Source organism: Lissotriton helveticus, chromosome 10, assembly GCF_964261635.1.
Source record: "Lissotriton helveticus chromosome 10, aLisHel1.1, whole genome shotgun sequence".
NCBI lineage: Eukaryota > Metazoa > Chordata > Amphibia > Caudata > Salamandridae > Lissotriton > Lissotriton helveticus.
Genome location: NC_136071.1, coordinates 430,727,920 through 430,744,444, shown reverse-complemented (window position 1 = coordinate 430,744,444; position 16,525 = coordinate 430,727,920). Strand labels below are relative to the sequence as shown.

General features: G+C 46.3%; 1 long non-coding RNA gene across 2 annotated transcripts in view; it reads right to left on the bottom strand.

Annotated features, from left to right (window-relative positions):
* The window catches only part of LOC144784254 (uncharacterized), an 88,950-nt gene that overhangs the window by 18,479 nt on the left and 53,946 nt on the right, over positions 1–16,525 (bottom strand). Inside the window, exons 3-4 of one of the 2 annotated variants that reach the window (XR_013601624.1) lie at positions 11,836–12,007; positions 795–2,089 (exon numbers count right to left, since the gene is read on the bottom strand). This is a non-coding gene — a long non-coding RNA (uncharacterized LOC144784254). The remainder of the gene's footprint in view (positions 1–794; positions 2,090–11,835; positions 12,008–16,525) is intronic. The other variant, XR_013601623.1, reaches the window with a different exon arrangement.

The window sequence follows — 16,525 nt, the reverse complement described above, 5'->3', positions numbered from 1 at the left end:
AGCTTTGACCTTTATGCCACATCCTCTCATAAAGGGCAAGGCCTACTAATATTCTTCTTTCAAACTGAAATTCCTTCAGGCCGTTAAAATGGATTACCTCCTTACTCTGTCAGGCATACATCCACACTCCTCCTGCACCATACAAACAGTGAGAGACTTGCAGAACCTTTTAGAGAGGTGAGGCAGGTAGACACATCCCCTCATATAAGGCCAGTAAAAAGGACTGTCCCCCCAATATAAATTGCACTGCTATCACTTCTAGTCCCATAAAACCTAGTTACGGAGGGCAGCAGTCACTCTCTTGAAAAGGAGGACACTTTGATAGCCCAGTTGACATCAGACACCATCCTGGAGCCTCACACAAGTAACAGGGTGGACTCGACAATGGGCTTGATTAATTGCCAGGCTCACTGATGGAAATAAATACCCTTGGGCTGTACAAAGAGGGGAATCATAGAGATGTTCTCTAAGCACATACCTGGTTAAAAGACCCCAAGGTCACTGCTTTGGGGTATGTAGAAGCACCCCCTACCAGTACTTTAATCCAGAAAGTGGAATCATGTGCACACACATAAGAGAATATAAGAAACCCTTCACACAGAAAGTGCAAACCATTTTCATTGAACATTTTAAAAAGATACATGTTTAAGTCTTGTTTGTGGTGATGGGCATCTGGTTGACTTCACTTCATAGTTTGATGGGGAGCTTGGTATAGCAAGGCCGCTTTTAGTGCCCCTAAGGGTGATTACATTTCAATACCAAATAAAGATAAACCTAGAAGATGAAGTCATTACCTTCTTGCAGAGCCTCGGGTCCAAGTCACTGGACTGCTCCTCCAGACAATCTTCCACTTCTTCAATGGACTGCCCCTCCAGCCCAACTTCCTCATCTTCACTGGTCTCCCCCTCCAGCCCAACTTCCCCATCTTCACTGGACTGCCCCTCCAGCCCAACTTCCTCATATTCACTGGACTGCCCCTCCAGCCCAACGTCCTCATCTTCACTGGACTGCCCCTCCAGCCCATCTTCCTCATCTTCACTGGACTGCCCCTCCAGCCCATCTTCCTCATCTTCACTGGACTGCCCCTCCAGCCACACTCTCGCAGCTTCACAGCTCTACGCCTCCAGCTAAACACTTTCATCTTCAATGGACTCTCTCTAGCAACACAACTTCACCTTCACTTAACTAGCTTCACAACTCTGCACCACCAGCCAAACTCCCTCAGCTTCACAGCTCAGCATCTCCAGCTGAACTGCCTCAGCTCCACAGCTCAGCATCTCCAACCACACTCCTTCCGCTTCACAGTTCCCCCTCCAGCCAAACTCTATCTTCACTGGACTCCCCACCCAGCCACACACCTTCAGCTGCACTTGACCGACCCTCCAGCAACACTCCCTTTTGTCTGAACTCCTCTCCCAAATCCTGTCCCTCCTTGACTCCTCCCGAGTTCTCACCTGCCTGTCCTGCACTCCACTGTGCTGGCTCCCCACCACTTAACCCCTGCCTGTTCCACTGCTACCTCAACCCTTCTTCAGCCCCCTCCCTTCCCTGGCTGCCCTCCCGTGTGCCTGTCAGCTGCCCTATACACTGTCCTTGCCCCCACTGCTGCTGATCCACAGGCTCTGTACCCCTCCCCTACGACTCGCCTCCACTCTGGCTGCCCCATGTCTGGCTAACATAACTGGCACTCCACCCGAGGTCTCTCTATTACTGCTCTCCCATCCTGACTCTACAGCTGTGCCCCATGCCACATACCCAGACTGCGACCCATCCGGCGTCACTGAATTCAAAGGGCTGTCCTTCACTGTATAGACAGTTTTGGCGATTGCCTTTTTGATTTATGATTTTATAGTCACCACACCTGGAGCATGTACAGTTTCTGTATGACTAGTTATTGTACGCTGAGTTACAGCCAGGCTCCACTCTGTCCAGAGAGCCTCTGTGGACACCTGGCTGAACTTCGCCCCACAATGAATCCCTGACCCTGCCTCTCCTCCTGACAAATCTCCCCAGGCCCCCGCTGCACACAATGGCTCCCCTCGGCTCGAGCTTCATCCTGCAGCTGCTGATTCCTGCAGGTTTCTCTTGCCTGAAAAACAAAGTAGGTTACAAGTTAGCTTTATTTGAAAAGATCATAACTAATCAGATTGTGATCTACTGTTGATTTGCTGGTGCCCCCCAAACCTATCCACTGGGCCACTGGAGCAGGAAAAAGATGAAGAAACAAAGTGTACATCACGCTTTTCCAGTACTTTGTTTATATGCAACTTTTTCAGATAAAATAAAGAACCTGTGTTTGCTACCTAAATGTAATTGCACCCCATAATAAATACGTACATTCTTAAAGCATAAACAATGGCTGTGCATAGTATTATTTGTAAGTATTTTCTGAATTTGGGCCTTCCCTTTGAAATCTTAGGAGAGTTAATGAGGCGATTTGAGTCTCGGCATTTACTGACTTTTCTAACTGAATCCTGAGCGAAAGAAAAACACGCAAGTTAACAGCAAGGTTTCTCAAGTGTTTTGCAAATGGGTTAACATTGAGGCGATTGGTAGAATGTGTGAAAGCCATGTTCGTATGGTGAATCTGCTCTGAAGATAGGGTTCCTCAGTCTTTTTTGAGCTGCTAGATTCACTCATCCTGCTGAGATCAGAGATTACCATAAAGATATCCACGTGATGAGCCTAACATTGCATCATGGGAATGTGACAGACGTTTGATTTCGACTTAAGCATGTGGGCTGCCAGTCACATTACAAGATCGCCAGTTTTAAAGACATTAGAGACAGTGCCGTGGGGAAAGCGAGATAACCAGCATGTATAACACAAGCACTATATGCTACTTTTATAATTTCGCTCATAAGGATATTCTGCTTCATATATTCATTTCATTTGATAACTTTATTTCGGTCGGAGACCATAAAAGTGCAATAAGATATGTACAGGCACGACAATAAAACCATAAATACAGTCAAGTTAAAAGTTATTAAACGTTGAGTTATCAAAGAGTAAAGGTACAGTAGGTAATTATGGGCCATTATTTCATACTGATGAAAAGAGTTCTTCTCCGCCACATGCCAAATAAAAAACGGGAAACAGCAAAAACAATGGGAGGGGCAGTATCATAGATTAAAACTCTTGAAGCTTGTGCACATTGTCTAAAACACAGATTTTTACACAGTGGAAGGATCCAGCATTTCCGAATTCCACTGTATACCGGGCAGAAGAAAAAGATATGTACAATGTCTTCCCTCCAGTAGTTGCAAGCAGGGCAATTGGCCTCCATCGAGTTTAACCATCTGGATGTTAGTGCCCCTATCGGTATGGAACCATGCCTCAGTTGAGTGAATAATTTTCTTGCAAGTGGAGGCTGCACCAGGTCCAAAAACACCTCCGTCCTGGAGTCAGCTTTCATCAATAAAAACTCTGTGGACAGCCTGCCCAGGGAGGTCGAGCAATGTAGAGTTTTAAGGTTATGTGACCTTACAGCCGCCACTATTTGGGACCTTTGCGTCCTCACGCAGCTGTCTTCAGGTGCATCCCAAAGGTGTGGCATACCAATTTGGTGGAGGAAAACCTTAACATGGGCCAGCCAGGGTATGTTCTTATGCTGTAACTGTCCCCAAATTGCAGTGAACTCTGTTCTAAAAGGTACAAGCTCCGGCACGGACCAGAGCCTTCTCCAATAGAGCAGAGGTCGTGCAGCTGCCAGTTCATCGATGGATTCCAAGCCTAGATCTAGGCGTAGTGGTATGAGGGGAGTGCTTTGGGGAAGGGCAACCAGGTGTCGCATGAAGGCCTGTTCAACCTTCAGTAACTCATGTACTTTCGTGTGTCCCCAGAGTTCTGCAGCATACAAAGCTGCTGATCTGACCTGTGTTTTATATATCTCAAGGGCAGGAGTGACAGGTTTAAAGGTCGAAGCTCTATGAAATCTACCTATGCCTCCCATAATCTGAGCCAGTCTCAGGGATAATTTTGAGATTTGGTGATCCCAAGTGAAATGCTCAGTCAATGTGACCCCCAAGTATACAAAAGTCTTGACTCGCTGAAGGGGAGTTCCGTCCAGTGTGGGATTTGGGCGGGTGTGCCTCGGGGGATTGAAGATCATGAACTTGGTTTTCTCCAAGTTGACCTCCAGCCCCCGTGAGGCACAGAAGGACACAAACCCGTCCAGAACCCGCTGGATGCCCGTTGATGTTCGCGATAACAACAAAGTGTCGTCCGCGAACATCAGAGCGGGCACCCTACCAGTGGCCAGGCGAGGAGCATCGTTATCCCTAACGCCATTAAGTACATCTATCAGACCATTGACATACAGGCTGAAGAGGGTGGGGGCCAGTACGCAACCCTGGCGTACACCCAGGGTAATGGGGAAGCGAGATGATAATTCCCCGTTCCTCCCACACCTCACCTGTGCATAATTCCCTGTGTGGAGTCTGATAAGGGCATCTAGTAAATAGGGAGGAAGACCAAGCTCCTCCAGGACCGTCCAGAGCCTCTCCCTGGGAACCAGATCAAATGCGGCCCGCAGGTCCACAAAGACAAGGTAGACGCTGCCACCCTCTACTCTTGCAGTTTTCCAGTATAGGACCTGGAGTCGGAAGATCTGGTCCATGGTCGAGATCCCTGTTCTAAATCCGGCTTGGAGGGTGGTCAAGATTTTATTCTCCTCCATCCAGCCCGATAATCTATTGAGTAGGATTCGCCCCATCAGCTTCTGGGTGGTGTCAATTAAGCTGATTGGTCTATAGTTAGATGGGGCGAGCGGGCAACCCTTTTTAAAAATTGGAACGATCTCGGCTCCAAGCCAGGCCTCAGGCAATGCGGAACCTTGTAGGACCGCATTGAACAAGACCATCAGGTATGGGGCCCAGATTTTAGGTTGAGAACGGAAAAGATCTCCTGGAAGCCTGTCAAGACCGGGAGCTTTGTTCGGGAGCAATCTCTTGATTGCCGACTCAACTTCCTTAAGGGAGATAGAATCGAGCTTAAATGTGGTAATCCTCTCATGGGCACCCAATTGTCCCGTCCGGTCTCCGGGGCCCGAGGCCCGCGGCAGTCTATGCTCGTGCGGGGAGTCTGGGGCCGCGGAAACCTCCGGGGCTGGCAGGGTGTCCTGGGTTTTACAAAAAGAAACCCCGGGACCCCAGACCCCCGGCAGTCTATGCTCGTGCGGGGGGTCTGGGGCCGTGGAAGCCTCAGGGACTGGCATAGTATCCTGACTTTTACAAGAGGAAACCCCGGGCTCCTAGACCCCTGGCAGTCTGTGCTCGTGCGGGGGGTCTGGGGTCGTGGAAACCACACGGGCTAGCATAGTGCCCTGATTTTTACAGGAGGAAGCCCCGGGCCCCGGGACCCCCGGCAGTCGATGCTCGTGCCGGAGGTCCAGGCCCGTGCAGATCCGAAGGGGCAAAATCACTCTAGGCAAGTTATCCCGGCCTTGGCGCTCAAGTGTCCCCAACTTAGGACTAGTGTAAAGTGACTTAAAGTGCATCTCCCAGACTATGGGAGCAATGTTCGAGACCTAACCATCTCGCTCGCCACCCGCCGAGGAGGTAACAATGGCCCAAAAAGTCTTAGAATCTTTTAGAAGGAGTGCCTGTCTCATATCATCCCATCTTGATTCCTCCCAGTCACTCTTGGCCCTGGTAAGTTCCTTCTTGTAAAGCAGTCTTGTGGTTTGGATTTTTAGGGTGTCCTTAGATTTAATTGCTGTAAGAAGGTCTTTCTTGGATTTCTTACAGGCATGATCATGCCAAGGGTGTGATTTAATCCTACGCGACTTCGTCCCACTAACTGGATAAAATACATCCCCTAGACTCAGAACTAACTTTCTGTGGGACTCAATATTCTGCCCATGGGAGGTGGCGCTCCCCATATCACTTTTTCTGCAAGACGGCTTGGAGAGTCCACACACGAAGGCCATTTGACCCTTCTCCTATTGTTAGATATAGTATAAGATGGCACTACCATATTATTGCTAGGGTCGGTATTAGTTAGTCCAAATGATCCAGGCTTAAGCGTCAGGACCAGCGCGTTGTGGTCGCTGTCATGCCTTGGGATGACCCTAAAATCTTTAAACCTGTCCCAGTGTTTGGCTTCCAGCATAAGATAGTCAATGGTGGTAGTACGATTAGACCGATTATATGTAGGTAAGCCCGAACTATCATTAATGGCCCTTCCATTACATGCCCGCAGGGACATTGCAAGGGTCAGGGATTTGATTTGTAATACTAACGGAGTCAGGCCCTTACCGGGGCAATCCTTGGAGCAGGGATATGCCAGAGCAAATCAACCTCATCCTCATCGCACAACTCAGATCCACCCAGGGGCTCAAACTGGCAATTAAAGTCGCCACCAAGGATTATCGAAGTTGTCGGGTCAAGTGTTTAGAGAAAAAGAGCGAGCGCTTTAATAGGGCTCGATTCCTTTCCATTCGCAGTGGGCCTTGAGTAGATATTTATTATAGCCACACGGGATTTATTTATGGTCTTTAGTACGACACATTGTATATCGAGTGATTTTGTATCCACATGGGTAGCCTGTGCACCTAGGTGTGCGCCTACCCATATGGAAAGGCCGCCTGAAGGACGACCCTTCCCCCCAGAAACTGCATAGATGTCATAGGTGGCAAAACCGGGACTAGCACTCTCCTCTAAGGACCAAGTTTCCTGCATCAGGCAAATATCATATGTGGCCATAAAAGAAGACCACCCTGAATCAAGTAGCTTACTCTTTAGCCCGGCTATGTTCCATGAGAGGATTTTTATACTTCCTTCCATGGCCTCATTTGTACATTGTGCATCCCCTAGTTCTAGAGGGAGTTCCTGACCCAATCTCTGCTCTGCACCTGGCCCCACCCTTGGCACTGCAGTGGGAGAGGAATTCTCACCAGTAGCCATTGGTAAGGTCTTCTCCTTGATTTCAGTCCCCTCCGCCAGGTTGCCATTGTTAAATTGTAGTGGGGGAGTGCCTTTCGAGGTGAGTCAATCAACCTCCTCGAGGACACTAAACCTATTCCAGTGGGCTTGCAGTGGGTAGGTAGGAATTGTTGGAAAGGTACCCTCCCCAAATGACTGCCAATGGTGAATCCTATTAGGAGGCGGGTAGCAATTTCTAGTCGGTTGGGATCTCCTATATGAAGTCAGTTTGTGATTAGGGGTAGGATAGAAATAGGATAAGTGCAGAGGGAAAATTTGGGATTCTCTGTGGAAAGGGGCTTTACAGATGTGATCCACAGCGGAGGAGTCCCTAAAGTTAATAGTAACAACATCCCCTGCCACTGTTTTAGGGCCCCTCCCAATCCAATCTATTCTTCTCACTGTCAGTATTTCCCCCGAGATGTTTGAAGGCAAAGGTCTATTTAGGTTCAACCACTGTACTCACTTGTTATATAGATCTGCCTCAAGTTCTCTTTCCCCCCCGCTAAGGGCCGGGACTCCCACTAAGGCAACTACATATGGTTGAGCTTCCGGGGGCAGGTTTATTGACGGCAATTGGCTAGATACTGTCTTGGGCACAGGAGGTCTTGGTGGTGGTACTGTATTATTAGTTCCCACATTTTTGCCCTCTTTGTGATGACGTCTAGATTTGCCATTAGGGTCCCCTACGGAAGGAATGGTGTGTTCTGGTGTGTTGGTAGTTGATGTGGGGGGAGGTACACGGTTTAAAGGCTTTGCGGTAGCTGATACTCGCCCTGAATTTTGGTTAGATACTACTGGGACAGAAGACTTAGCTACTGGCAGATCAAGGTATCTTTGATGAGGCATCTGCAGGTGTAGGGGGTGCCAATTTGACTTGGGGATTTAATAACTTTGTTGTCCCTGGAGTTCTGTTATTTAAGATGGAGGTTAATCTGTCCAGTTTTGACACCAAAGGTTTAATGTGTGAGGCAATAGTTTGCTCCAGGCTTGCCTGAAGATCGGCCACCAAGTTGCTGACCCAACAGGGTATCCCTGTGGATTCGTGGAAGGTGTTAGCAGACGGGGACACCAAGTTATGGTTGACCTGCTTCTTTTTGCCCGTATTTTTAGGGAAACTATCCTTTTTTGTCTTAGGACCAGCTCTGCCAGATTTTAAAATTGCCGCAGGGGGAGGGGAGGTCAAAGTGCAGAGTTGGTCGTCATTATTAGTAGGGGACCCTGCTAGGACCTGTATTAGTTCAACATCTACTGAGGTCTCAGCAGGCACCTGCGCACAAGGCAGCTCAGCGTAGGTAGATGTTAAATAAGAATCCAAGATCGTTGGATCGTTCACAATAACTGAGCAATCCTCAACACGGTCTTTGGGGCATGCTGTGGGTGGGAAGGATAATCTTCTTTCGGTGTGTTTGATTGCATTGGCCACCACCCCTATAGTTTGTTGCAACATTTTATCAATGGCCGTTAATGTGGGCAGGGGCTATGGTAATGTGGCCTGAAGTCTAGTATTTGGACGAGATGCAGGTAATCTAGATTCCCTGCCCAAGGTGCTAATTTTACTAAGGAACAGTGGCTCTACTATCAGCTATAAAATAACAAAGTCCCGCAATAATCAAGATATGTGCTCTCAGTCCGGCGATAGCCCAATGGATCAGTGAGCGATAGCTAGAAGGCAGAATGCTCCAAGTAACAGTACCTTTGTAGTAGGTGCCGCAACCATGTAGACTGGGATATCACTGGTAAGGGGAATGGCCCGTCCCGTCCCTCGTCGTCCCCGGATGGCCACAGATGGCCCCGCCCTTGTCGCGGGCTTCTCCCGGGACGTTTCCGCACGCTTCCGCGTAGCGGGGAATAGCAGCGTTATTTGAGCGCCTCCTGGCGCGATTTACCAATATGCGTCTTCCGGCCGCGGTGCAGGCTGGGAGTTGTAGTTTCTGCGCTATAGTCCCCCCCCACACTGCGGCCGCGGTCAGCTGATGCAAAGGTGCGGCGGCGGGGGGAGAGCAGGCGCTGTGGCAATTGGAGGCAATTCCAGCAAGGAGGCGGCAGGTTCCGCCTCTCAGAGCCCCCAGCAATCAAGGTATGTGGCACCAGGTTCGCTTTTGGACAGATCCCCGCTCCGCCGGGAATAGCAGCGTTATTTAAGCGCCTCCTGGCGCGATTTACCAATATGCGGCTTCCGGCCGCGTTGCAGGCTGGGAGTTGTAGTTTCTGCGCTATAGTCCCCCCCTACACTGCGGCCGCGGTCAGCTGGTGCAAAGGTGCGGCGGCGGGGGGAGAGCAGGAGCTGCGGCAATCGGAGGCAATTCCAGCAAGGAGGCGGCAGGTTCCGCCTCTCAGAGCCCCCAGCAATCAAGGTATGTGGCACCAGGTTCGCTTTTGGAAAGATCCCCGCTCCGCCGGGAATAGCAGCGTTATTTAAGCGCCTCCTGGTGCGATTTACCAATATGCGGCTTCCGGCCGCGTTGCAGGCTGGGAGTTGTAGTTTCTGCGCTATAGTCCCCCCCCCACACTGCGGCCGCGGTCAGCTGGTGCAAAGGTGTGGCGGCGGGGGGAGAGCAGTCGCTGTGGCAATCGGAGGCAATTCCAGCAAGGAGGCGGCAGGTTCCGCCTCTCAAAGCCCCCAGCAATCAAGGTATGTGGCACCAGGTTCGCTTTTGGAAAGATCCCCCTCAATATGAATGATTATTTACCCTTTTCATTCCATTTCTCTCAAATCCTGCTAACCCCCGTTTCCAATATTATTGCCATTAACATAAACGCGATATTTAAAACTGCTGCATTCCGAAAGAAAGACGCACGATTTTAAATAAAAAAGGAAAAATATATAAATTCCTTTAAATAATAGCACTTACTAAATTGCTAAAGCACATATGAAATGAAGGGCAGCTCTGTAACAGACACATATTTGCCAAGCATACTCTATAATGGAGGAAGCATAATTATCCTTACAAAAAGTTTCCTTGTCTAGGGATTAAAATCCATACAACAATGTGAAAATAATTCATCAAATTCACCAGTACTTGTCACAAGGGTCAAGAGTAAATTACAACATTAAGCATCAGCTTGGCAATGATTGTAGATGGGGTATGGGATAATGGACCCGGAGCCTCAGTAAACCTGTAATAATAGAGCTCATCTGGTGGGGTTACTAGTTTTTGACAATGGGAACCCCTTTCCCCATTACTGTAGTAGAACTGGTTGATGTGTCTTTACGAGTAAGTGAGGTCACTGGTTTGTTGTAATCATTTCCAATTTATTTAATGGTGCTTCATCACAGCGGAAGAACATTCATAACCAAAACGTGTTTCGCCCTTTACAGTGGCCATCCGGCCTGGGGCTTCCTCAGGGCTATGAATAGTAGCACATGCATAGTGATTCACTCATGACATAGGATAAAGGCCATAGAGGCAGTGCAAAAGGTAGGAAGTATTACCGTGGTTCAGAACTCGGTTTGAAGAGTGTACAGTGGAGTTGTAGAGCGAAAGCAGGGAAACGGAGGGGAAGTGGAAAGTATAAAGGTAGGTGACAGTAGACGGAGGGGGGGTGGGAAATAAACCTAGGCGGACAGCGAGTGGAAGAGAGGCCAGGGGTGGGAAAACATCCCAGGAAAAGGGAGCGGGAGAAGAACCAATTGGTTAAGGACCCGAAAGGCAAATGCACCAATAATTGGTGGATCATATTACAATTATGTTGATAAGCATTGGTAGGCACTTGCACCAGCATAGTATCAACATAGACGTGGAGAAACAGCCTAGGCAAAAAGAAGAGATTGAGGAGGGGTAGGGAAGGGCAGAGAGTGGGGCGGTCACAATAATTAGAACACAGAGACATGACATTAAATATGCGTAAGTCAAATTGCAGTACGTCGCATGATAAAAAAGAAAAAGGATTCAAAGGCCAGGTCAAAACATCATGAACATGCATAGAGACAACATTCAACGGACATAAAGTGTATAAGGCAAGCTATAATACATACGGAGTCCAATGCATTTCGGTTCAGAATTCCAAGGGGGTATGTGTAGGTCAGAAGAAATACACAACAGCATGTTAGCATACACAGGTTGGATCAAAACAAGACAAAAATGACTTTCGCCGGTTCAGTAGTCCGGTATGGTGTTGTTAAGGTTTATACGGCCCGAAGATTCTAGGGATTGTCGGTATCCCGTGAAGTAAAAATCCTCGAAGCCAGTGTAGGTGCTCAAATATATGGTAGTGTGTAAAGGCCTAGAGATGTGGGTATGGATGGGTGAACCAATTGTCGCAATACTCTGTGACGGGAGAAAATTCAATAATAGGGTGCCGGCGTGCTCTAACAGCTCTTACCGTTTAAAAATGGAAGGCTGAGTGTAGGAAAATCAGTCCTTTCCCAGTAAGCCAAAGGCGGCTGTACTGAAGAATGGGGGGGTGAGAGAAAGCGGGAGAGAACAGTCAGGGTTTATGCTTCATAAGGACAGGGGGGCTAGTCTCGCAGCTCGTGAGATGCCAAGAGTCGCGCCCTGCTCATAGAGGTTACAGCACATACCTTGTCTAGAGTAGGGTGACCAGAATTTTAAAGCCAAAAACCGGGACATTTCACAAAAAATGAAGGACTACAATTTTACTTCAAGCGATGAGAGCTCTCCTCAGCAGCGAATTACAGAACAGGCAGTAAGAAGATACATAAAATGCAATTTTTAAGTCCAGTAGCTTGCCTGTTAATGAAATAGCTTTCTTGAAACAACTGCTAACTATCCCTGCTTTGTAAAACATAAAAACCACCTCCCACCGTTTTTAGTCGACCCTCTCCAAAAACGGGGACATGAGCTAAATTTCTCGAAATTTGCTGGGACAGCTGGTAAAAAACGGGGACCGTCTGGGCAAAATGGGGACGCCTGGTCACCCTAGTCTAGAGGGACATACTTTCACTTACTTGGAGTATGGTGAACAGGGCTTCGATATCCAGTTACAGTCCATCGGTAAGGGCAAGGTGCACGGGAAACAACTCGCTTTAAGAACATAATTCCAATATCAAAAGGGCTTCCGGTTCCAGGTCAGGGGGTGACGTTCTGGGCCAAGCCCCATCTTGTAGTGGTATAGGCTCTCTATATGGACAAAAAGATATGCTGTAGTTCTAATGACTAGGAAATACAGAGATCATCAGCATGCAGTGAACACATTAGTTGTTAAGTATTTCGGTATGAATAATTAAGCTAAACGAAGGAGAGGGAAAAGTAAGCGCTAAATGAAGTGATCAGGTCGGAGGTCAGGTATCCTAAGGAGGAATTAGATTCAGCCTGACAGGAGTCATCTGGTGGTGTAGGTTCTCACGGAGGCCAAAAATATGAGCTAAAATTGAAAAGATTAAGAAAATCACTAGCCGGCCGTGACTACATAAGTTAATATGTTGAGCGAAGGAAAGGCCGAAGTGTCCGTGGCACAGTGGATGCCATATGTGGTAATCTGGTATCCTACGGGATGTAATAGTAGAAGCCTGACAGAAGCCTAGAGGGGGTGGGGGAGAGAGAAATAAGGGGTCACCGGGTTGCAACCTGTGGGCACAGAAATTGCCCGGGAGGAATATCGTCTGTGTAACCTCAGGACATCATCAGGCGGGATGATGCAAATAGCGGCTAGGTAAAGGTAACATGGTAAAAAGGACGTGGTAATGGTATCTTTGAAATCAGTATGAAGCAGAGACCAATAATCTGGGTGAATTGGCCAGGGAGAGGGACAGAGGTCCCATAGGATCCTGTGGGGTCCTGAGAGGTAGTGATAATACAGGACGTGGAGCACTTCAACTGGGCGGAATGGCAAACACTATCCAGACAAATACGTAAAGGGCCCAAGAAATAGTGTAGGTCCCTCTGTGCAATGTGCCTAATCGGAAGGTTTCACAAAAAAGTGGATAACAGAATGCCTGGGAAAGTAAATTATTCATCCCCCAACCACACATGCATTTCTGCATCTTTGTTGAGACCCAGTTTCAAAGTGTTGTATTGTAGGATTAGTTCACTCTCTCTTCTGCGTAGTCTGAGTTCCTTGTTCCCACCTCTTTTCATGGGGTGCACCACTTAAAAACCTTTGAAGGTGAAACTTTTCTTGTGTTGGTGCGCACTGTGGAAGTGATCTGTTAGCAGGTGTCCTGTGTTGTATTTATTGATATGTCTGTAGTGTTCCTGTATTCTTGTGCATAGGGGTCAAATCGTACTTCCAATATAAGGTTGATTGCAAGGACAAAAGATCACATAGATGGTAACTTGCTGTTGCAATCGATCCATACTTTGATTGTAATCTGTTTTTTGGGTGGCATTGGAATTAGGATGGTTTTGTTGACCCCCAGTTTGCAAATGCTACCGTTGTGGCATGGGTGGAAGGCTGCTGGTCTCACTAGGAAAGTGGTTGTCTGTTTCCTGGTACCATAAATTCAGATTTGCACAGCAGTCTTTTCAGTTTCGGTGCTCTGCTGAATCTAACTTCAGGGTAGTTGCATAGATGATCATTAAGTCCTGGTGTGTTTTGTAACAGGTGCCAGTGGCGTTGTACTGCCTCTATGGCCTTTTTCTTATGTCATGTGTGAATCACTATGCACGTGCTACTATGTATAGCCCTGAGGAAGCCCCAGGTCGAATGGCCACTGTAAGGGTGCAAAACACGTGTTGGCTATGAATGTTCTTTGTGAGCAAGGCCGTGAGAGGGCTGAAACACCTTGGTTGAGCCGTGCAAATAAATGCATTTTGAAAATCTCTTCCTGAATGCTTTGTCAATGGTTTTGTGAAGTGGAATTGTGGGGCCAGGATCCGGAACTTACGCAGAGGACCCGCTGTGAGAATTCACCAGAGATTAGGATCAATTTGTGGACATATATATATATATATATTCACTGAAAAAACCATAGGTTATAGACCATATATAGTTAGGAATTAGCATTTACAAAACCTTGAAAATTCACTGAAAAAACCATAGGTTATAGACCATATATAGTTAGGAATTAGCATTTACAAAACCTTGAAAATTCACTGAAAAAACCATAGGTTAGAGACCATATATAGTTAGCTGGACATTGTATTGACATAAAACCAATGAAATTCCATATATAGTTAGTTGCACTAACTATATATCGTGCACCCGCAATCCACTGCTGATGATGTCACATATTACATCATTCATGACATGGTCAGTGACATCACTGATGACATCACTGATGACATCTCAAATGACATCACTGATGACATCACTGATAACAACATCCAGTGATTTTTTGTTTCTGTAAAGTTTAAATATGTCTTACATATTGAAGAAGGAGTGGATGTGTAAGTGTCTGGACAAAGGATTTAGTAGGTGCATGACTGACTGTATGAGTGAGTGATTAAATGTGTCTCACTGAGTGCATGGGTTAGTGACTAAACTGTCTTAATTTGTGCATCATTATGTCTGTTGTTCTGTAAACTGCTGCATGTGTTGATCAGTAGCTATATGAGTAACTATATGGGTTATTGATTGATTGCCCAAGTATTTGTATGGGAGACTGAGTGTGTGTGTGGCTAGCTGGGAGGTGTGTGACTCTGTGCAGATCAATGTGTACTTGTATCAATGATTGTATAAGAAGGTAAGTATGTGTTAGTATATGTTTGAAAATGTAAGGTGCTCTATGTTTAACTGTATAGACAAGAAAATGGAAGTGTCATTGATTCTTTACAGGACTGACTAGGTGTGTGAGTAACTCCATGGATGAGTGGCAGACTGTGAGTGTCTGTATAGGTGTATGAGTGCATATGATAGTGTTGTAAAGATGAGTGATTGTATGTATGAATGATTGTATGGGTGAATGAGTGAAGGTGTGTGTAGACGTAGCAATCAGTGAGTGCGTATGTAGTAACTAGTATTGGTGTGTCAATGGTTTCAAAAATTATACTCTGTATTTAACACTGGGTGAAACAGAGGTTATATTAAAATGTGAGGAGATGCATTGTATTGTCACATGAATGATATCATCAGTGATGTGGTCATTGATGTCAAATGAGATGTCATCAGTGATGTCATCAGTGATGTCATTTGAGATGTCATCAGTGATGTCATCAGTGATGTCACTGACCATGTCATGAATGATGTAATATGTGACATCATCAGCAGTGGATTGCGGGTGCGCGATATATAGTTAGTGCAACTAACTATATATGGAATTTCATTGGTTTTATGTCAATAAAATGTCCAGCTAACTATATATGGTCTCTAACCTATGGTTTTTTCAGTGAATTTTAAAGGTTTTGTAAATGCTAATTCCTAACTATATATGGTCTATAACCTATGGTTTTTTCAGTGAATTTTCAAGGTTTTGTAAATGCTAATTCCTAACTATATATGGTCTATAACCTATGGTTTTTTCAGTGAATTTCAATGTTTTTTTAATAGCAAATGTCATAAGCTGTCGAATGTCAAGTACGTGGTAAGTAAAAACATTTTCGTGTTTATGCACACTGATCTGCTTTGAATGCTGCCCCCCACCCCTCATTTCTATTAGGAGTACTCTCTCTTTGCAGATAGTGAAGGGTAGTTAACGCAGGCCTTTGCCACCGTTGTAATCCATCGTGCCTGCTTCTCTCTCCATTTGATTGATTGTTCTCTTTGGTTCATTCTCTATTTACAAACAAGCACAGAGTCGCAATACTCTGTTTAGTCTTTGCAGATAGCGAAAAATCGTGTAAAAAAACAAAAGGAATCGAGCAAAATCAGTAGGCCACTAATGGGATCTCTTTTTGACCTCGCTAAAATAGAAACATTAGGAACAACCTGTTGAAAATAGCAATGTGTATGTACATAAGCGGCGTTCATTTGTGTTCACAGTACCCCTTGTTGATTGTTTGAATCGAGCATTGAATTGTTCGAAGTTGGTTCTCTTAAGGATCTTCTCTGCCTGCAAACGAGGAAGAATAGGAATATTCTCTCTCCCTTTGCAGATAGTGAAGGGTAGGTAACGCAAGCCTTTAACACGTCGTACCTATTTCATTCCTCATTGATTGATTGATTGTCCGAACATTGACTGTTTGGGAATTAGTTCTTTTTGGAGGTATTCCCTGTTTGCAAATAAACGTAGGAAAATCTTTGCAAGTAGTGAAAGGGTAGGTAATGCGGACCTTTCTCCCCCGTTGTAATCTGTCATGCCTATCTACTCCCCACTGATTGATGCACCTGTTTCACCCGGACCATTTACTAGAGATAGGTCATCTGGCCCAACAAGAGAGCACCCCTAGTGAAAAGGACATATGCAATAATAACGAAGTGATCACTGTATCCTGTTAACAGAAACTTTAGCATGAAACAACCTGGAAAGAAAAGAATAGGAAAACGAAAATCAGTAGGCCACTGATGAACTTTTTATTAAATAACAAACAAAGAAACGATAACAATACGTAATGATAAAACCTATTATTGTCCTAGAAACAAGAAACGTTAGAAGTAAGCCCATAATAAGAAACCTGAAAACATCGCCCCTCACTGCCCCAAAACGTGTCTGTCCCACCGCCTGCCACGGCCAAATAACGGCAAACTGGGAAAGATAGAAGTCAGCAGACATCTGCCCCATTCTAGAAACTTCCAAAGGGCAACAGGTTTTCGGCTACGCC